This window comes from Sorex fumeus, unplaced genomic scaffold (genome assembly GCF_029834395.1).
Source record: "Sorex fumeus unplaced genomic scaffold, SorFum_2.1 ptg000046l, whole genome shotgun sequence".
NCBI lineage: Eukaryota > Metazoa > Chordata > Mammalia > Eulipotyphla > Soricidae > Sorex > Sorex fumeus.
In genome coordinates this window covers 10,352,759-10,376,215 of record NW_026606103.1, presented here as the reverse complement: position 1 = coordinate 10,376,215, position 23,457 = coordinate 10,352,759, and the positions used below count along the sequence as shown (strand labels likewise).

Here is a 23,457-nt window from a genome sequence, read left to right as displayed (position 1 = left end):
TGGGAATATATCCCAGAGATGCAAAAAAGTATAGTAGAAATCACATCTGCACTTCTCTGTTCAATGCAGCACTGTTTACAATAGCCAGAATCTGGAAAAAAAAATTAAGTGCCCGAAAACAAATGACTGGTTAAAGAAACTTTGGTACATCTACACGATGGAATACTATGCAGCCATTAGAAAAAGATGAAGTCATGAAATTTGCATAGTGGATCATCATAGAAAGTATCATGTTAAGTGAAATGAGTCAGAAAGAGAGGGACAGACATAGAAAGATTGCACTCATTTGTGGAATATAAAGTAACAGAATGGGAAATTAACACCTAAGAACAGTAGAGATAAGTACCAGGAGGATTACTCCACAGCTTAGAAGCCATCCTCACATGCTGGGGGGAAAAGGCAGCTCAGGTAGAGAAAGGACCACAAAGTAAAGGGTGCTAGGAGGGCCCGTTCAGGATGGGATGGGGGCTGAAAGTAGACTATAGACCAAACATAATGGCCACTTAATACCTCTACTGCAAACCACAACACCCAAAAGGAGAGAGAGAATAAAAGGGAATACCCTGCCACAGAGGCAGGATGGGGTGAAGGGTATGGGACAGGGTAGGTGGGAGGGATGCTGAAACCGTTGGTGGTGGAAAATGGGCACTGGTGGAGGGATAGGTACTCGACCATTGTATGACTGAAATGCAAGCACGAAAGTTTGTAAGTCTGTAACTGTACCCCATAGTGATTCACCAATGAAAATTTTTTTAAAAACTTCTGAGATGACGTGGGTAGGCCTGACTTGTTCTTAGCGTTCCCCCTTTGGCCAGTAGAGAGCAATTAGTTGAGTTTTCATCCATTCTTTTTCCTGTGTTCTGGCATTTCTAGTGTGTCTCAGTATAACATTTTTTCTTAGAGTCAAGGAAATAGCTCAAGTGGCAGAACACATACATGCCACCTGCCATGTGAAGGCTTTGCATTCAATTCCCAGCACTATGTGGCCCTGATGGTTTCTCATCTGACTGACATCTCTGAGCAATATATGATTGAGAGTTGACCCTAGTCCCCTTGAAAATGATCACTTTTTGTAGGATAGCTACCATAACAGCAGACAAACAAGACCTTCCTCTCCTTATAAGGCAACAACCAAATTGGATTAGAAAATACCCAAATAGTCTCACAGTAACATAATTACCCCCTTAGAGAAACTATTTTTTAAAAAAAGCTATATGTGAGATACTGGAGGTTAATGTTTCTATGTATGAATTTTGAAGGAACACAATCCAGTCCACAGTGCCCAATGTGCTTTTTCTATATCTCTCTGAAGTTACTGTACATCACATTTCACATTCTCTCAGAGAGCATGATAATTCTCCCAAGAACACCTCAGGGAACTGGGTTAAGGTGCAGAATGAAGGCAGAGGGAGAATTCCTGGTGGGTATGAGATTAAAGATTTTTGAGGTTTGAATTTGATTTGTAAAAATTATATCTGGAGCTTGGAGGCTTGACCTCAGATCAGCATATTCCTATAAATAGCAGTGTGCTAGACTTGGCAAATCCCACTCAGAATGTCTCAGTTGACAATGGAGTAACTGATGACTGTCTTGGTGTGATCTAACAGACTTTATTCTGTCTGTACCTGCGGGGTTTCAGCCAGAGTCCACCCTAAAAGCACTGATGGTTAGAGTTAGAAGAGTCATTAAAATCCCAGACCTCTTGCTTCAGAATTGGGGCCCTTGGGCTATTTGATTTGTTAACAGAAATTTTGGAACTTGGCTATGAGAGAAAAGGACTATGTTTTGAAACCTGAAGTCATGATAGTCTAAAGGGAAGATTGGGAATGGTGTTGGATCACCACAAACGCTCTGATTTTCTTTGTTACTTTTTTCAGTGGGAAGACTATAAAAGAATATAAAAAGGAAAGGAATAAATATGCTGCAAGTGCTGCATTCGCGGCCGCGCGGTTCTGGGAGCTGGTTTTTATAGTCTCTGGGTCTTGGCCGTTGATGGGATTACATGGCGCCGGGGGGCCAGTTGGTGGGTGTGACCCCCTCCTACTGGAATTTGGAGGATCTGGGTTGAGGATGCCCGGCCCCAATCCGAGTAGGCTTGGAGATCTCGGCCCCGGGACCCGCATGACTTTGTCCCTCTGCCAGTACCTTCATGTGTGCGGAGAGTGGTCTCAGCATGGTGGTGGCTGGTCCTGGAGGTCTTTGGCTGCTGGAGCCCTGGCAGGGAGGAAAGCTCAACCCGCTCCACTCCAAGGGGCCCCAGCGAGGGCTGCCAGGCGCAGGGGCAGGAGACTGCACTGTTCTCTTCCGGGAGCTGGTTTTTATAGTCTCTGGGTCAAGGCCATTGATGGGATTGCATGGCGCCAGGGGGCCAGTTGGTGGGTGTGACATCTTATTATGACATCTTATTATCTCATTCCTACTTTGGACAAACTGGCAGGCTACCGAATGTAGCCTGCCCACATGGCGAAGTCTGGCAATCTCCCCATAGTGTACCCAATATGCCAAATACCAGTAACAATGATGGGTCTCATTCTCCTAAAGAGCCTTGAATATAATCTCAGGGCTAGGATGAAGGAGACGTTACTGGGGCCTGCTCGAGGCAATCGATGAATAACAGGATGATCCTGATTCGTGATTCGTGATGCTGCAAGTATTTAGCCTAAGGGCCTGTATCACAGTCATCCCATTGATTGCCGAATTCTCGAGCGGGCACCAATAACATCTCTATTCCTCCCAGCCCTGAGATTTTAGCAGCCTCTTCTTACTTGTCTTTTCTCAATTATTGGAGGCTGCTTAATGGTCAGGGGAATGAGACCTGTTGTTGATATTGTATTTGGCATATCGAATACACCACGGGAAGCTTGTCAGGCTCTGCCCATGTGGGCAGGATACTCTCGGTAGTTTGGTGGGCTCTCCTAGAGGTATATATTTCTTGCTATGATTTGTTGCCTACTGTCTGAACCCCACCAGATATGGTGTAGTAATTGTGGAAAATGGGTAGGAAGTGTCTTATAATGTGTCTGGAAAGCAGCCTGGAGTATGGTGGTGGTTGGGTAGTAGAGGTCAGCTGCTGGGGCTGGGTCCCTTGGGGTGGAGAGGGCTCCCACCCGCCCCACAGCCCGGCATGGAGTATGGTCAGCCTAAGGGCCTAAGAAGTATAAATAAACTGAGCATTGGTAACATAAACAAATGTTTGTTGTCACCTTTCCTTTCTTTTTGATGTATTTTTAAGGAGGAAGCTTCTTAAATCATTTTCCATACTCTTTAGACAAATCAGCTTTTCTGCAATTGTTTAAGAAAATGTACACATTATCTTCCAGAATTGTCTTCAGTGATTGTGAATTTTTTTTGTCAGTTTGGTAAGTATTCACATTTTCTATCACAGGAAGAAATGAGGTGAACAAGCTGAAAAGAGTTCTCAGAGATTTATTTGTAGGAAACACAAAACTTGAGTGTTGAAAATGGAGTTTCCTGGGGACCTGGGGAATAGCCTAGAGGGCTAGTGTGTGCTTCACTGTGTGTGTGTGTGGGGGGGGGGTCACTCCAATCCTGACTCCATACTTCCCTAAGGGTCTCTGAGTGCATCCCCTGAGCACTGCCCTAAATAAACAGGTGTGAAGCTTTTTATTACTTGGTCTAAGTAACATAACAAAGTTGTTTTAATATCTAAACCATAGAAGTTTTAACTTACTATTGGACAAGCCAGGGAAGTGGGGTATTTCCTTATCTCAGGAGAAAAAAAATTACATATAGATTATTCCCCAAGGAAAATATTCTCTTATTTTGTGGAAAGCTGAAGAGAAAAAAATTGTAAACCAAACATCTACTTTCTCTATAGCTAGACATTAATATGGAATTATCGACAGCTAAAACAAAGTAAATGCTTAATAAATGTGTTCAGATTATCACTATTCAAATCAATAAAGTTATGTTTTATGTTCAAAGTCAGATCAAAGTACGCAGAACCCAACGTTCTATTCTACTGTCACTAAAAAAATATCAAAGTGAAAGATAGAGAAGTTCATCAATAAGAGAATTCTCAATAAGATCTAGGCAAGTAATTTGAATAGAATATGGAGACATGGTCATGCTCACGGGCATTAATCACTCGTGAAATGCTACGTCAAAACCAGAGTGAGATACCAATACTCTTTGTGGGATGACTATAGCACACAGCTAGAGAATAACAAGTGATAACAGAAATTTAGAAAAACTTAAAGGTTCATACAATCTCTCCAAGCTATTAACTGACAGGGTAACACTATTTTGCAATACAGTTTAGCAGTTCCTCAAAATATTCAAGACACAGTTATCCTGTAATCCCAACATTCCACTTATAGGTTTATGCCTCAGTATATTGATATCATGTTAATTAAAAATCTTTGCACACAGAGGCAGAAGATCATATATAATCAGTATTATATATGATTATGTAAGAATTAAAAAGTGAGTGAGATTTTCTGATATTTGTTATTTTACCTCTTATTTATCTTACTATGATACCTTATGAAAGATGAAAACAAGGTTTCATCTTTTGTCATAGTTTAGTAGCAGCTCTGTGTGTATGTGTGTGTGTGAGAGAGAGAGAGAGAGAGAATGAAAGACAGAGAGAGATCCATTCAACTATTATTGGATGTTTGGCTTGTATCTGAATCTTGGGTATTGTAAATAATGCTGCAGGGAATAGAGGTATACATGAATCGGCTTAAAACTGATGCTTATATGTTCTTGGGGTAGAGGCCAATACATAGAATCCCTGGGTCAAAGGGAAACTGTGTTTAACTTCTTGGGAAGTCTCTGTACTGTTCTCCATAGCAGCTGAGTCAGATGAAGATTTCACCAACAGTAAATGACTGTTCATTTCTCACAACACCCTCATCGCCACTGGTTGCTTCTGGTCTGTTAATAAAGGTTCTTCTTCTCTATATAAAATTTATTAAGGCACTGTGATTTGCAATACTGTTGATGCTTGTTTCCTGCATACATCATTCTAATACCACACCCACCACCAGTTTATTCATTTCTGCCACCAGTATCTCAAAACCCACTTCTCTTCAAGCCCTTGATATAGACTATTTTTAAAGCTACGTAATTAAAGAAAGTATCCAATGAAAACCATGGGCTTTGACAAGAGAACTGAGGTGGGGAGAGGCCTGGGAATGGAGAGGAAAGTGTTAGACTAGAAGTGACATGAAGACATGGTAAAGGTTCTTTGGCACTCTAATTGTAGAGTAGGTGCAATTAAGTTTTACACCAAAAGCATAAACACTAGCACTATTTTAACCATGTCACCTCAATTTTAAGAAAATTTTATGTTTGGGGGCCACACCCCACAGTGCTCAAGGCTTCTACCTGACTCTGTACTCAAGGATCACTCCTGGTGGTTTCACTTTTGCATGTAAACTGCAATGCCCCTTGAGGTGGGTTATGTCTCCAACCACAATTGCTTTTTATATTTATTATCCATCTGTTGGGTCATTTATATGAATAGCACTAATATTCTCTCTCTCCCTGTGTGTCTTATCTCTTCTATCATAGAAGCTGGGGAATGGGAATGCTACTAGCTTGGGATTTCTATTGAGTGTCTTAGTAGTTTTCTTCCTTACTCATCCCTTCTCTTATTCAACAACCTGCATCAGTCTCTGGGGCATGAGGCTGCTTTAGCTGCTGTGGACTATCATCTCAAATGTCAACTCTCCCTTCTGTCATAATAATGGCAGTTGAATTTTGTGTTGGCCATGGTTATTTTGTACGGAGGAATAGTGATTGGACTAGAATCAACAGACTGAAGAGTAACATTTCTAACATGACTCTTAACAAAATCTAGTCTCATAGGCATCCAGGGTGGCCCTGGTGAACAGGCCTAAAGCAGGGACACCAGAAGGATTAAGAAAAAGAGAAGAGGAGCTGAAGCGATAGTATAGTGGGCAGGGCGGTTTGTTCGCCTTGCATGTGGTTGACCCAGGTTCTATTCCCAGCATCCCATATGTTCCTCTGAGCACCGCCAGGAGTAATTTCTGAGTGAAGAGTCAGGAATGACCGCTGTGCATCGTGGGGTGTGACTCAAAAAGCAAAAAAAAGAAAAAAAACGAGAAGAAATAAGAGAGAAAAAATAGTGGGTTGTCAGCGGCTCACAGCCTCATAGACTGAGAACCTGACTATCCTCCACGTACAATATTGCTTAGAATTCATAATCATCAGAGGAGGAAGAACAACATTCTTTTTGGCCAGATGCCTAACTATCTTAATCTCTCTAAGCTAGCCTTTTACATATCTACAGGATTTAGTATGGGGGCAAAAATGTGTGTACTGTGCTTTGGCAAAGGGAGATTCTTCTGGGAGTAGGAGAGGAGATGAAGCAGTTACAGAACTCCTAGCCAGAGACAACATTCAGCTTGGGGTCCCAGGATTCTAGGCTGAAAGGTTCCTTAAACTGCCCATCCCATCTGCCCACTTTAACCAACCTACTCCTTAGGCCCCAGTACTGAGTTTCCTGCTCCTAGTGCTTGCAAGCAGGCAGGTCACAGCTCAGTGGAATTTGTGTCAGAAGGGGTGGGTGGCAGCTGTTCTTCCATCCTAGGAAAGCTGCCGTCCCAGGAAATGACTGCCTCCAGGCTCCACCCTGCTGCAGCTGAGCTAATTATATCTTCCCAGTGAAGGGAGAAAAGGAAAAGCTACATTTGCATTGAAACCAGCCTGATATGGTGGGTCTCCAGAATTACTCTAGCATTTATGTTCTCTGAATTGTTTTAATTAGCAGCTCTGCAGTAAGAGTCTTTTATTTTGTGTTTATTCCTTTTCTCCACTGGCAAAATTTGACATTTAGGAAACATCTAAACCAGATTTCTGTCACATTCTGCTTGTCAGAGACCTAGTAGCTCACCCCACTTGATCATTACTATGCCACATGGTGACTCTGAACATTTTTTAAATGTGCACTTTGGTGGTTTTCTCTGTTTGGGCTCAACATGTGCTTAAAATGAATGTGATCTACTGGTAAGTAGAGAGTTCTAAACATCTGAAATCCTAGCTTTTAAATCTTGTGCTCCCTTGGGTACACTTTATTGGTGGCAGTGGATGTTAGGAAATTCTATCCTTTAATTATTTTTGCCTTAAGAAGAAGAGAAAAGGAAATTGAGTAGGCACATTGATTTATAGTGGAAATTGAAAGTAACAAATGATTGCAACTTAGCTAAGCAAAGAGTATTGCTTAGAATCTCTAAAGTATGAAAGTGGTATCAGTAGCAAAGTCCAAGAAATAATCTTTAGATATTCAATATCAGTTTTACTGGTGAGAGAAAAGAAAGATAGTCTGTAACAAAATCAGTTGATAAAAAAATAGCAAAAGGATTAACTAAAAAGGCAGAAGGATAGTACATTGAGTAGGGGACATGACTCTTACTCATGGCTCACCAACCACAACTGGTCCTCTGAGCACCATCAGGAATGATCCCTGAGTGTAGAGCCAGGAGTAAGTCTTGGTTGGCACTGTTGGCTACAGGAGGAAAGAAAGAAAGAAAAAGAAAGAAGAAAGAAAAAAGAAAGGAAGGAAGAAAGGAAGAAAGGATGGAAGGAAGGGAAGAAGGAAGGAAGGGAGGGAGGGAGGGAGGGAAAGAAGGAAGGAAGGAAGGAAGGAAGGAAGGAAGGAAGGAAGGAAGGAAGGAAGGAAGGAAGGAAGAAGGGGGGAGAGGGAGTGAAGGGAGCCCTGGATTAAAAGGGGTGATAAAATAAAGAAAAAAATATGACAACATGAGAAATAATCCAGATTTAACTTTAATGCCCTGTTCATTAAAAAGTTGTTTATTTCTTAAGGATTTTGTTTTGACTTTTCATTTTATTTTAGGCACTGTGGTTTCCAATACTGCTAATGGCAGGGTTTCATGTGTAAACCATTGAGGTACCACACTCTTGCCAGATTGTCTGCTTTGCTCTACCCTTGTACCTGGTAACAGGGTGTCTTTCCCCCCTGTTTTTCCACCATCACCCTGCTATGGTAAACTTCTGAATGAGGATCAATTCTTAGTTTCTATTGACTTTGGGCACCTGTGATTTTTTTGTATGTTAAGGCATATTTTTATGTAATTTAATCATTTCTGGAAAGATTGGTAGATAAATGAATGAATGATTGGCTGGTGATCTGGTTAATTGGCTGAATAAGAAAAATTGATCAATAAATGAGAAAGGATAGATAGATAATAGGTAGCTGATCTGAATTCTACAAATATGTTGTATTTTGTATAAAGTTTCAATTTGATTTCTCCTCTGAGGAGTTACAATCCATCTCTGGTGAATGCCTGCTAATTTTTAACCAAAACCTTCACTTTTACCTCATTCCTTAATTTCCTCCAAGTAAAGCAATTTCTCCCAAATCTGTAATCCTTAGATATTTCATATACTCTGGTATGATAATATAGCATTAAGAAAGTCATTCAAATCCCAGTGTCTTCTTACTAAGATATAGGCAGATGAGACATGCAGAACCCTTGGTTCTACAAAGATGGCAAAGTGTACAGCATGTATTAGTAGGTCATCAATACTATTGATCACTATAGGCCAATTCAAGGGGTTTATTTTTTCTAGTTTTGTAGATTAATTCAGAAGATCCTTAGGTTTGTAAACAGACCTGGGTCTGAAGAGTTCAAAAGGTAAATCTATGGATAGAAAATAATCATTATCTTAGATAATTTTTTATGTAGATAGGCTGGAGCTAAATCTTGTTTGCTTTCAAGCTAAAGTGCAAAACATTCATTGTTGTACTCTTTCTAGAGCCCTAGAACAAAGCATAGCAACACAATTCCTTCCTGAAAGAAGTCTCCTCAGTGACACTGGCTCTTTTTTTCATCTACCATTTTATTCTATCCCTTAATGTATAATGCCAGAAGTGCTTCCCCTTCATATGAATGATTATAGATTTTTTTCTGTTTGGATTCTTTTGATTAAAGTGTTCTCAGAACCATAAAGGATTATTTATTTTGCAGTATCACATTTAATTTATGCTTCATATCGCACTTAGAGCACAGTTAGATGAACCTGTCTGTCAGGGAGAAAATCAGAACATTAACTTCAGAGTATTTCTATAATTAACTAGATTTACATAAATTGTTTCAAGATTCTAAATTAGGTTTAGTTTATACTCATGCCTTCCTAAGAAAATGTTACATATGCTTTGAAGTTTTAACAGATTATTAATGTCCTTTAATTCATCCATTCATTTATTCATGCAAGTATTTATTTATTCAACACACATTTGTGAAATTAGTTCTGTGTTCTCGGTATTATTTCTTTCATTAAAGGCATAATTTGTGACTGGGAAGAGTTCAAAGACATTTCAATATAATGTGATAGATATAATAGGAATGTAAACTGGAAACACTAAATAGGAAGCCACCAGCCTACTTTGGGAAATCAGAGTAGGGTTCACAGAAACATGACATTTGAATTGGTATTTAAGATATGAGCACCAACTTGTTCTATCAGCAAGAAGGCCCTGGGCCAAGAGGGGAGGGACGCACTTCTGGCACAGGAAGTAGCATATGTAAAAAGATGACAGTGTAAGTACCATAATGTGTGGCCAGAAAATGAAGGCTCCTTTGCATGCATCTGAGGCTAGCAAAGTAAGCTGTTAAGGCTACTATCAGATTTCTCAGTGAACTTTTTGCTAATGCCAAAAGCTTTGGGTTTGGTCATTTTGGCAGTAAGGGATTGATAAGGGATTTTACCCAGATATGTTATATTGCATTCTTTATGAAAATAGATCCATAAAGTAGATCTCTAAATTTCACTTCCAAACATGTTTGGCCTAGAAGACCGTCTCTAGAATTAGACCCCAGAGCTATGAGTGGACTTGGTCAATGAAAGTAATACAAGCCATAGAGGGAAACAATCTCTTTTCCTTCTGAAGAACTCTTTAAAGCCTGCAATTTACTACTTAGCTTTGTAAACTTTAAAAAAGAATTTTAGAAAATGTCCAAATTCAACTTGCTGCCTGTACTTCCTTTTTCCAGGCCTGTGGTCCCAATCTATTTTCCAAGTAGGAAGAATATTTACAGGAAATGGAGTAAATGACCCTGATTTCCCTATTTCTTCTGAGTGAGTCCCATACTCATGATATCACTAATCAATCCACTAGCACTTATACACAGAATTACTAAGTGTGGAAATTAAGCATGCCTTGGGGTGCACTGGGAATGAAGGTGGGATATAGTTTATTGAATTCAATGTACCAGGAGAATTTACACATCTAAGTGCTAAGAGATAGCTTCGTCCATCTCTTCCATTTTGGAAAGCATCAGTCAGACCTCTGACGTTCCACATTTAATGGTCATTCAGATCAGAATACTTTTAGAAAAGAAAGGTAGCAACAAAGACTACAAAAGAAAGCAATGAGGCTGGGTTCCTAAGAGCACAGGATCAGGGGTCAGAGGGATTGTACAGCAGGTACAGAGCTTGCATTGCATGTGGCAGATTCTGGGTTTGATCCCTGGCACCCCATATGGTCTCCAAAGTCTGCCTGACTCAACTCTATCCCTGAGTGTAGAATCGGAGTAAGCCCTAAGCATCCCTGGGCAAGGTCCCCCAAATATACAAATAAAAAACAAAAAAAGCCACCGGTTCATATTTGTGATTTCCTTTTTCGATTTTCTGATTATATCAGACATGATCGCATTTATCTGAAATATGCTTCTGGTCATGGACTAACCCAGTGGGGAGCTTACATTGCTCATAATATAAGAAGTTTCAAGGTGAGAAATTTCTGATTGGGACAGAGGCTTTCCATGTGAAAACTATGGGTTGGGCTTTAGATGCCCTCAATCTTGTTTTTATAACTCCAAGATAGCTATTGGAACTCTAAACATTAGTACTACAATTGGAGCATGGAGGGAGTCAGATGGCCACAAAAATAGATAGTTTCTCCACAAGCAGAAATTCCCCTCAAGAAATATTCTCATCAGGAATTAAATACCATAAGTTTTCCAAAAAATTCAAGAACTCTGTGTAGACAATATTCGCCTCCTTATATTTCACTGTCACACATGGATCAAGACTGAGTGCTCAACTCACTTGTAGAGACCACTGTCCTGTTATCAAGAGTTAGATAAAATTTGACTCTGCTACAGGAAACAGAATCAAATCACTTTGGGATAAGCAAAGAAATACATGTGCTATACTCATCTTTCATACATTTATAACCTTTCTTCTTTACCTGCAGTGAGCAGCTTCCCTTAAAGATTGTTGAGTACAGTAAATTTGGCAAAGAAAATTGTTAAAAAATAAAAGTAATGAAAAATTTTAAGAAAAGATCATTGTTTCTTAAAATATTTTTTCTCTAAATGCTTAACATTTTCTCTTTCTTAGAAATTTTGAATACTTTGATTATAATGTGCCTTGCATAGTTTTATTTATATTTCTTGTACTTGAGTTGATTGGATTTCTTGCATTTCTGGATTTTTAATTTTTAACACTTTGAAAGCTCCTAACCCGCCCCCTGCAGGCAGGATACTCTGGGGTTATTTGGTTATTTATTCAACCCTTTCTTATCTACTAAGGACTTAAAAGCTATCTTGTTTTTCAGTGAGATCTTTTTCCTATCATTGGAGTATTTTCCTTTATGGGCATCTGTTTGGATCAGATCTATAACTCTGTATTTAGATTTCATAATCTTTTCTTCTATAATGTTTAGTTTTTTGTATTACCATCTCACAATTTATCATCTCGCATTGCTTGTTTTGTTATAATTCAAATGTGGGTAAATTCTAGATCAATTTCTGCTCATTGATTTTTATGTTTAATTATGGGCAATTTTTCAAATTATTTTTAAAATGTATTTTAATAGATATGCCAGACACAGTAACAACAAAGTCTCCAATGGAGACGTTACTGGGCCCGCTCGAGCAAATCGACGATCAACGGGAGGGCCTTTACTTTACTTTTATTTTAATAGAATCACAGTGATATACATATTTACAAAATATGTATATTTTGTGTGTATATTTATATGTATATTTTACAAAATATGTATATTTACAAAATATGTATATTGTGTCCCACAAATGAATTCAGTCATTCTATATCTGTCCCTCTTCTTCTGACTCATTTCACTCAACATGATACTCTCCTTGTCAATTCATTAGTAAGCAAATGTCATGACTTCATTCTTCCTAGTACCTGCATAGTATTCCTTTGTGTAGATGTGCCATAGTTTCTTTATCCAGTCATCTGTTGTTGATAGTCAGGTTGTTTCCAGATTCTGGCTATTGTGAACAGTGCTGTAATGAACATCAATGTGCAAATGATGCTTCCGCTATGTGTTTTTGGACCCCCAGGACATATTCCCAGAAGTACAATTGCTGGGTCAAATAGGAACTCAATTTCCAGTTTATTGAAGAATGTCCATATTGATTTTTAAAAAGGCTGAACAAGTTGGCATTCCTACTGACAATGAATGAGAGTCCCTTTCTCCTCCCTGCACTGGTTGCTCTGGTTCCTCTGGATGTGTGCCAGTCTCTGTGGCATAAGATGATGTCTTGTTGTTTGGATTTGCATCTCCCTAATGATTAGTGATGTAGGGAATTTTTTTCATGTGCCTTTTGTTCACTTGAATTTTTTTTTTGAGGAAATTTCTGTTCAATTCCTTTCCCCATTTTTTAAAATTTTTATTAGTGAAACACCATGAGGTACAGTTATAGACTTATAAAATTTTTGTGCTTGGGTTTCAGTTATACAATGATCAAGTACCCATCCCTCCACCATTGCCCATCCTCCACCACCACTGGTCCCAGCATCCCTCCTACCCCCATCCCCCCCGTCCCACCCTGCCTCTGGGGCAGGGCATTCCCCCTTGTTCTCTCTCTCTTCTTTTGGGTACTGTGTTTTGCAAGAGAGGCATTGAATGTCAATCATGTCTGGTCTATAGACTACTTTTAGCATGCTTTTCCCATTTTTTGATGGGGTTGGATGTTCAGTGTCCTATCACTGTATCACTGTATCACTGTCATCCCATTGTTCATTGATTTATTTGAGCGGGAGCCAGTAACATCTCCATTCATCCCAGCCCTGAGATTTTAGCTGCCTTTTCTTACTTGTCCTTCCCAACAGTATCAATAACGGGTCTCATTGTGGAGGCTCTTTCAAGACTCTTTCAGGGTCAGGGGGATGAGACCCGTTATTGTTACTGTTTTGGGCATATTGAATATGCCACGGGAAGCTTGCCAGGCTCTGCTGTGCAGGCAGGATATTCTCGGTAGCTTGTCGGGATCTCTGAGAGGGAAAGAGAATGTATATTAGAGAATACAATCAAGTGTGTTAGAAACCAAACACATGTGTTCTCCTTTAGGTACATTAGTGGGCTAGACTATAAGAGGTCGTGCGGTTGCAAATGTGGTCCTATATAATTTTCAGTGTTCTATATAATTTTGATATTAATTCTTTATCAAATAGGAATTGGGTAAATAATTTTTCACATTCTTCGGGCTATCTTTTTATATTATACACCATGTTTTGACGTGCAGAAGCTTCTTAGCTTCATGTAGTCCCTTTTATTTATCTTTGCTTTCTTTTGCTTTATTGGTTGTGTTTCATCTTTGAAGATTCCTTGAGTGTCAATGTCAGGAGGGTTTTATCAAAGTTTTTTTCCATGTACCTTGTGGATCTAGGTCTGATATTGAGGTTTTTAACCCACTTTGATCTGACTTTTATGCATGGCTTTATAAAAAGCTGTAAGTTAACATTTTTACATGTAGCTGTCCTTCCTCCACTTCATACTTCTTGCTCCCTTATTAAAGATTAAATGTTCATATATTTGAGGGTCTGAATCAGGATATTGAACTCTATTCCATTGGTCTTCAGGTATGTGTTTGTTTCAAAACCATGTTGTTTTAATTACTATAGCCTTTCAGCAGAATTTGAACTTGGGGAAGGTGATGCCTCCCATCTACCCAAGGATTGCTTTAGCTCTTTGTGGTAGTTTATTGTTCCATATAAAGTTCAGGAGTGTTTGGTATATTTATTTGAAAAAAGTTATGGGTATGTTTATAAGGACTGCATTGAATCTATATAATACTTTTTGGAGTATTGCCATTTTGACAGTTAATTCTCCCAATCCATGAGTAGGGGATGTGTTTACATTTTCTTGTGTCCTCTTTTATTTCTTGAAGTAGTGTTTTGTAGTTTTCTTTGTATAGGTCCTTTACCTCCTTCGTTAAAGTGTTTCCAAGGTACTTGATTTTCTTAGGAACAATTGTGAATGGGATTATTTTTTAAATGTCTCTTTCTTTTTTATTATTTGAATATAAGAGAGCTATGAACTTCTGGGTATTGATTTTGTAGCCTACCACCCTACTATATAAATCTATTGTTTCTAGAAGCTTTTTGGTAGAGTCTATAGGATTTTCTTAGCATCTCATCTGCAATTAGTGAGAGCTTGACTTCTTTTTCTATCTGGATGCCTTTGAATTTTTATCTTGCCTAATAGCTATGGCAAGTACCTCAAGTACTATTTTGAATAGAAATGACGAGAGTGGGCAACCGTGTATTGTGTCCAATCTTAGGGAGAATGGTTTTAGTTTTTCCCCATTGAGGACAATGCTTGCTGTGGACTTGTGGTAGATGGTTTTGATTACATTGAAAAAAATCCCTTCAATTCCCATTTTGTTGAGTTTTTATGATGAACAGATGCTGGCCCCTGTCGCATGCTTTTTATTCATCTATAGATATTATCATATAGTTTTATAATTTCTCTTATTGATATGATGTATTATGTTGATTGACTTGCCAATGTTAAACCATTCTTGCATCCTACTTTGTGTATAATCTTTTTTATTAGTTGTTGGAATTTTTTTTTGGTGGAAAAGAACTTGTATTTAGGATTAGTCAGCTGGACTGTTTAGATGATCCCAATTTTGTTGGCAACATCCAAGGCGTTATAATCAAGAGCCAACTGAACATATGCCTTTTTCTCTGCATCAGGTCTAATCAGGGTGTTGACCTTGGCTACATTAATGTCATAGAGCTTCTTCACAACCTGTTTAATCTGGTGCTTGTTGGCCGTGACATCCACAATGAACCCAAGTGTGTTGTTATCTTCTATCTTCTTCATGGCTGACTCAGTCATCAGAAGATACTTGATGATGACATAATGGTCAAGCTTGTTTCTCCGGGGCACTCTTTCGAGGGTATTTGGGTTGCCTTCTCAGCTGCAGCATTTTGGATCTTCTGAAAGTGTGTGACGTGCAAATCTCTTTTTTTTTTCTGGCTTTGGATGCCTTTCAGCACTGCTTTCTTGGCCTTCAAAGTTTTGGCTTTGGCTTCAACTTTGGGAGGGGCAGGGGTTTCCTTCTTGGCCTTCGGCGCCATCTTTGTAAAAAGGGAGTTGTTGGATTCTTTTGCTAGTATTTTATTGAGTATCTTTGCCTCGTGTTCATCAGGGATATCAGCCTGTAATTTTCTTTTTTGTGGTGTCTCTGTCTGCTTTTTGCTATAAGAGTGATATTTGCCTCAGAGAAACTGGGAATTTCTGTTTCTTCAATTTCCTGAAAAAGCTTGAAGGGGATTGTGCATAGGTCCTGATCTATCTAGACATGTGCTTTAGTTTTTAGGAAGACTTGTTAATACCATTTCAATTTTCTCAATGGTCATAGGTCTGTTCAGGTCTAGTCTCAGCTGAATATAAAGATGCTCCCTGCAGATATTGAGCTCTCTCTGGGCAATGTTCTCCCTTCTTTGGAATTCTGTCATTTCCAGTCTAGCTACCTTGATCTTTTCAGATTCTCAGTTCTGTTTCCTCTATTTAAAATGCTTACTGGGCTCCACCCAAATTCTCTCCACCTCCCTGTCTCTCTTATTGAATTAAACTCAAATTATCAAAGTGCTCATCACATACCCTTCTCATTTCTTAAGGATCATTGTCCTTCACTACCTATTAGCTAGTATCTTGAAAATAATTGTATGACATAGATTTTAGTCATAATTTTCTTGTTTCATATGAGAAAAAACATTTGACATCTCTTAGTGAAGAATGTGTCATTTCAAAGATCTATAAGTGAACCACTTTTAAGCTACAACAAAGAAAAAATTCTACCACCTTTTTAGAATAGCTTGTGAAGTTTCACTCCTTTAAATTAAATAACTTTTATTTACTTAATAATTCATCTACAATTAAAGTTTTCTTGCCCACCCAAGACTACTACTTAAGTAGGAGAGTAGATTTTCTCCATCTCCAGTGAGTATTGAGCAAGAGAAAATTTTCATAGCTTTCTTATTACTTCTGAGAAATTCCACAGGAAGAATTTGAACTTGTTCAAGAAGACTGTGAAAGAAGATATGTGGATAGAATATTAATAATGTTCTGCATTTTTTATTTTCCATTTTTGAAATATTGTAGTTAAGGACAGAAACTTTGGATAGACAATGACTAGATTAGTCCTAGTTGGTATTGTATATTTAATTCTTCTCCTTGTCTTCTCAATCTGTGGACACTGAGATGTTATGTATTCCCTAGAAAAGACCATAAATCTTCTATAGAGAAGACATATAAATTAATCAATCTGATACTGAACTGTGTGATACATGTCAAAAATAGAAATAAATTTGTTTTTATTAGAATTGCGGTGGGCCATTGGGGGATGTACAAATGATGTTCAGATTTTTTTTCTCAGCTCTTCACTCGGGGGTCAATTCTGGTACTTCTTGGGGAACCATATGTGGTACTAGGAATTGAATTAGGGTTGATCTCATGCAGGGAAACTCTACACTATCTCTCTAGCATACAAAATACACTGAAATATGGACATTTCTCTGAAGAAATGGGATTTTTCCCTTGGTTTAAAAGAGAATAATAGGTGCAACTATTACGCAGCACTGAAAGTATAATGAAGAGTAGAAGATCTGATTACAGGTATTAATTGGTAGAATGTGTATCTTCTAACTTGACCTCCTAATGTCTCACACCTGCCAGACTCTTACTGATTATCATTGCCTAAAGATTTCATTATAGTCTTCTTGGAAGTCTTTGAATGTAAAGATGTTACCCAACATTGGTCTTCAGAATGAAAATCATTCCCAAGTCCACTACACTGCACTGCACTGTACTGCACTGTCCTCCCGTTGTTCATCGATTTGCTTGATGTGGGCACCAGTAACGTCTCACAACAAATTGCGAGACTTATTATTACTATTCTTGGTATATCGAATACATCACGGGTAGGTTGCCAGGCTTTGCTGTGCGGGCGAGATACTCTCCATAGCTTGCCGGGCTCTCCGAGAGGGGTGAAGGAATCGAACCCAGGTTCGCTGTGTGCAAGGCAAAATGCCTGACCCAATGTGGTATCGCTCCAAGTCCACCCATTATTTAATTTCAACTCTAAACTCTCCATAAAACTTTTTAAGAATTTAAGTTATAGCATTTCTGCTTGTTATATTTTTCCATATATGAAAAGCTTTACAATTCTAAGAGATTCCTATGATAATCAGTCTTAGTCTTTAAAAATTGTGGCATTTTTAAACGCCACAATTATAATTGTGCTAAATTGCAGTAGATTCTTTAGGTAATAATCCCATTGGTGGTACTAGAACTTCATACACTCATATAACCTGAGGAATACTACTTTCAAGATAAAATTAAATCTAAAATTTGGACTCTGCAAAAATAACACGCAGACATGAAGTTGGTGATAATATCTGACTCTGAGACATTTTTCAAATATCTATTTTTTCAAATAGAAGCAGATATATGCAGCCTTATCTGGACCTAGTCTTCTACCTCAAACTTGTCTGAAGTCCAGTAGCTCTGAGTAATTTTGTTTTAACCTTATTACTGAGCCTCATCTTCAATATATTGATATGGTACCTTAGGGAGAAGGAAGGAAAGTGAGAAGTGGAGAATGAAAAATTTATATTTTTAAACAAATATCTTAGATGAGACTGCTGTGAAATCAGACTTAAGGATCTTCTTTGTCCTGATCAGGAACATTTACAGAAAGTGAAGGACAAAGTATCTGAGATTCAAAAAGTAGCATCGTAACAAATCTTAATTATCAAGCTTCCAAGACAGGATACATGTTATTCAAAATTCTCTTTCCAATGACCCATTATTTTCCTAATGAAGGAGGTATCACGGTGATTAAGAGATTGTCAGTCTTTTCCCATGGAAAAACACAGTGAATTTCAATCACTATCTTAAAATCTAGTCCTGCTTTCCTTCCATCAGAGGCTAGATTCCTTGAATTGTGGTATTTCTGAATTGGCAAATCAGGAATTATTTGAGGATCTCCCGAGTCATCCAAGGAAATGATTCTGGCCCTCTCTAGATAATTTTTGTCAGAGACAACACGAGGACAAAGTAAGCAGAAGGTTCAGAGTGGCATGATGGTTTCTGGACCAGCCAGTCCTGCCTCCCTCCTCTTCTGTATAGCAGCAGGACACGCGGACCCCTGCTGGTCTTCTCTGTCACTGCACCGCTGTGCATCTGTGTGGGTGACAGGAAAAGCAAGAAAAGGCTTGTGAGAAGTCAAACAGCTTGTCAAGGCGTTCTTGTGGGTGTCTGTATTGAAGTGTCACAGTATGAAGGCTTTTTATTAGCAGCTATTTTAGACTCCTAAAACTGAAATGGAACAGTTTCTTCCCTACATGGCATTTCCAGGCTGGCTTCCTCCCTCTCAGCCCTACGACAGCACCAGCCATCTCTTAAGGGGGTGGAGAACATGACGCTAAGATCCTTTGACGGTGGGGCCCAGCTATGTGGCCCACGCCCTCAGCCCTGGAGATAATTTGGTTCATTCACATGTTACTGATGACGGGGATACGGCAGCAGAGGCTGAGGAGGATGTGAAGCTCATGCTCAGCTTTTCTGCACAGCTCAGAACCTTCCTGGGTTTTGCAAACGTACAGAGGGACTGATTACCAGTTTTCAAAGCACTAGAATATTTCCTCCAAAGTGAAACTGCAGAGTAAGCTACATTCAAAACCAACACGTTTCCTTGGTTCCTCCCACAGGTGGTTAAATTCGTCCCAGCTCTTTTAAGGCAAATGGTGAATTTCTTCTTGAAAATTCTGAACTTCATTGTTGAAATCATTGTGGTCTAAAAACTCCTGTTGATGTCTTAGAAGGCTGATGTTGGGTATTTTAAGAAAGACTATTATTTATTGACTTACTTTTATATCTCACTCATGTAATAATCCCAATGATCTTCAACAAGAGATTTGATATAATGGAGAGACTGATATTCAGGAAAGTCAGTTTCCTGAAATGTGAGAGCTTATTAATGCAGCAAGGCATTAATTGCACCCCTATTCTCACAGGAGCAAAATATCTTCCATCCCTCTCTGGACCTCCTCACTGCCCTAAGCACAGCCCTAACCCTTCTCCCTGGGTTGGTGGGAAGGATGAAATGGGAGTTCTTTTAGGTCTGCCTTCATGGCCTTACAGTTAACTGAGGTCAGTGACTTCCAGTGTAGGACAAAATCCTTTCTCCAACTCTTTTTGACTGGAAGAAGAAAAAGGATCTTTGTCTTTCAGAAGCACAACATTTTTGACTGGGAAGTCAAAAATGTCAACATTCTGAATTAGTCAGAAGACATTCCTAGGAAGGGAATAGGGGTTCTTTCTCAAGTTTTCTGACCCTTACATTCCATCTTAATAAGAGCCTGAGTAAGTCTGTTCCATATGCTACTATTTGTGCTGTTGCAAAACATCAGAGAAAGGGAAAAGCATATGTATATAAGGTATTGTTATTGTTGCCCTCACTGGACACAAACAAAGTGGAATTCTGTACCATATGCTGGGCTCCACCTTGCATGTTTGGAGAAGTGATTTCTTAGGTAAACATCCCTGAATTTGAGCAGGTGCCTATGAATGTGAGAGATGTCTCAGACCCTTATGGAATAATTCTGAGGGTGTGTGTCTTGGGGCATATACATTGGCCATATCTTTTCTGTTTTAAGAAGTTATGACAAAGTGTTTTTTAGTTATTCTTGGAGCATGTTGGTTAACCTTTCCAGGCCTGTTATTTTTGAGGGATTGGAGAATGTTAAAGGACTTTAATGTACAACATCTGCCTATATAGTTTATTTTTTCCCATAGACTTAAGATTTTCCTAAAGGGAACTTAAGCTAACAGTACAAAAAAGTACACTTTAACATTTTGTCATATACTTCCATTGTTTCTTTGTAGTTGGTGAAGAATCTCTTGCCATTTGTCAGTCATTATTAAGTAAAAATATTGTCCTGGACATGTACTGTCATAAAGAAAAAGGTACAGGTGCTGGAGCATGTGACATGTGGCACACCTGGATTCGACCCCCAGCATCCCACACAGTCCCCTTGAGCACTACTGAAGTGATTTCTGAATGCAGAGTCAAAAATAACCTCTTAGCATTGTCAGGTGTATCCCATTGGCCCCATCTTGTCCAAAAAGAACAGTTTACACAATTAAAATCATTCAAACAGCAGAAAAGCAGAAAAGACTGGACTTAGATAATGCAAGGACAAGGCTCTTCTGTTTAGCAGTGGCAGAACTGAGGGACTTCTTCCTCTTACTAATTCTCTATATGCTTTAAATACAGAGTTACAGAGAAATATGATTGCACTTAAGTATAGTTATTGAATGTTAAAATGAAATATAATAAAACATTAAGTGATAAACACTGGTGGCAGGTCTGATAACCAATATAATGTCAGAGTTATTATCATCATGGTCACGGTCCTCCCGTTGTTCATTGATTTGCTCGAGTGGGCCCAGTAACGTCTCCATTGATAAATAATATATTTAGATCTCTGCAGTGGAGCTTATTTTATATGAAAATATATTAATTCTGCAGGTGACAACTTCACATATTACTGTCACTAAAATATCTTGATATGTTGCTTATTATGATAACTGAAGATCATAATATTTGTTAGGGATTAGTGAAAATTAAATATAATCCAAATCTATGGAAAGCTATGAACTCTGTCCATGGGTGATCTGAAGTTTATACCCTACAGGTGAAGAACTCTTCAGAGCATTTCAGATCTGTAAATAAAAACTTATTTATTAACTAAGAATACTTTAGATGAGGTAAAGCATGGAGATTGGGTTGTAGGGTGCAGCCTAAAAACCACAGAACATAGAGACAGAATTTTTGGGTCCTAATTTCACCACCACCTTCTTTAACTATATTATCTTGAACAAGTTACTTAGCCTCTCATAATGCTATGGCATTGACCGTAGCACTTCTTCCAAAGAGACATTGTAAAGATTACATGCACTTTGACTAGTGCCCACCTCACAGAAGGCACAATGTTAGCTATCATCATCAAAGCCATCATCATTAACATTGCCTGTTATATAATGTCATCATTAAACACTATTATTATCATATATGAATACTTAAGGAGAATTTTTCAAAAAGAAATAACATCAGAGTCCATCAGTCTGGAGCAGGGCATTTGGGTTTGCATATGTTTAGCTATGAGGACAGCCTACATGACTCTGATTCTCAATGATACTGTAGAACCTTTTCCAAGAGAAATCATAGAAATCAATATATAGTACCATATATATATATAAAACCATGGGCAATCTCCCATTCTTCTTTCTTCAAATAATCTAACAGGAATTGAATAATAATTTGAAATGATCTGGAACTTGTTTCCAGTCATCCCTAATTTATTTCTCAGTACTTTCAAACTACCTTTAAATACTTTCTAAAAATTAAATTTAATTATCATTTGTTTCTGGATCATACTTCTTCACTTCCATTGCAAGTCAGAACAGTTTTTGTTTATTTATCTCCATTATCACTTTTTATTTGTCTTCACTTTCTAATGTCTGCATGAAAATTCAACTAATCCTATTGATAGAAGTAGTTTGGGGCATTGTTCAGCAATGCCTGAAGTCATATATTTTTTTAAAAAAAATAATGTTTAGTTTTCTCTTTATCTCATTTCTTTTGAGTTTCAAATCTGAAACTCAAAAGAATTCTTGCTTGGCCATATTTCTAACAACTTTTATAAAACCTATAAGGCCTTTAATAAAACAGAGATTCTAAATTGGGATTGCTTAGCTGAAGACATAAAGTAAGATAGAAAGAAGAAAGAAAGAAAGAAAGAAAGAAAGAAAGAAAGAGAGGGAGAGAGAAGGGGAAAAACAAAAGAGAGGAAGAAAGGAACGTATGAAGGAAAGAGGAAAAGAGGGAGAGAGGGTGTGGGAATGAAGGGAGGAATAGAAAGCTTAGTGGAGCTAACATTCCTGGAGAGCTAGATTAGACATGGATTAAATAATACTGATATAAATAAATAATAACTGTGGCAGATGTCACAAAACAGTTATTCTGGCTAAACCTGCAAATCCATAGAAGGGAATCTGACCTAATTTAAGATGTCTGGGAAGGCTGAGGAAGTAGTCTTTAAGTTAAGTCCTAAAACTCTACTAATTTGACCTCAAAAAGAGGAAAGGCCATGTCAGTCAGAGGGGAGGACAGTGAGGAGGCCTATGAGAGAAGACAAGTCTGGTGAATGAAGAAAATGAAACACAGTCCCGTTCTGGACAGAAAAGAAACAAAAGCATCAGGAACAAAATCCAGCTGTAGTCTCAGGAAGGGTCTAAATAACTTGGACCTAACCAATCAATTGTGCTAAGAGTTTATCAAGAAACTAAGGGGTACTTTGAGAAATCAAGAAACCAAGAGTTTTAAGCAATATGTGAGAGAGAACTATTACCTGGAAGTGAATGGGAGGAGAGGGGGGTGATCTAGTTACAGTTACTCACCTACTGAGGAGGTAGCCAGGCAAAACAGGTCATGGAAATACCTGGGGGTCGGACACAGTAAGATAGCAAAGAAGACATGGATCAGGTCATGAAGACGATGGATCTTTCACCCTCCACTCACGCCTGAATGGAAGGCAGCTTCTCTGTGATCCTTCTTCTGTGTTGCAGACAGCAGACAGCAGTTGTAACCAATGTGCATGTGAATAGAGGACAAAGAAAAACTACAAGGACAAAACGTCACTGTGCAATAGACCTTAGGAGATAGCTTATGGAGGCCCAGCAACAGATCCTGGTACAACAAACACTAGAGAGGGGATACAGGTGACAAGGTCTCAAAACTGGAATAAGTAAAGCTTGGGGAAGGACCCGGTCTTTACAACAGAGGCAAGAGGACAGCAACGGAACATAATGAGAGATGTAATGCATTGCATCAGTAAAAGAGAGAGCTGGACATTGGGGAGGGATCTAGAACTGCCTACTTCAACTGTACAATAAAAAAGAACTTCTATAAACATCTGGAGATTTATATGCAAATATTTCATACAGTATTCAAAGACCCACATACTAAGGACTAAACAAATTTCTCACTGACAATGCTACTATGAATAACTAGAGTAGTTTCAAGCTGATGTACTAAGGGATTTTTCTAAAGTATAAGGAGATCATGATTCCAGAAAGAGTTCGTGGCAGTCAATAGGGACGTAGACATAGTCAAG

At 38.5% G+C, this 23,457-nt stretch overlaps 1 protein-coding gene and 1 pseudogene across 1 annotated transcript in view; one reads left to right on the top strand and one right to left on the bottom strand.

The window, feature by feature from the left end:
- NTRK2 (neurotrophic receptor tyrosine kinase 2) overlaps positions 1 to 23,457 on the top strand; it is a 399,384-nt gene that overhangs the window by 311,077 nt on the left and 64,850 nt on the right. The window lies entirely within an intron of this gene.
- LOC130031275 (60S ribosomal protein L23a-like) lies at positions 14,882 to 15,351 on the bottom strand (annotated as a pseudogene).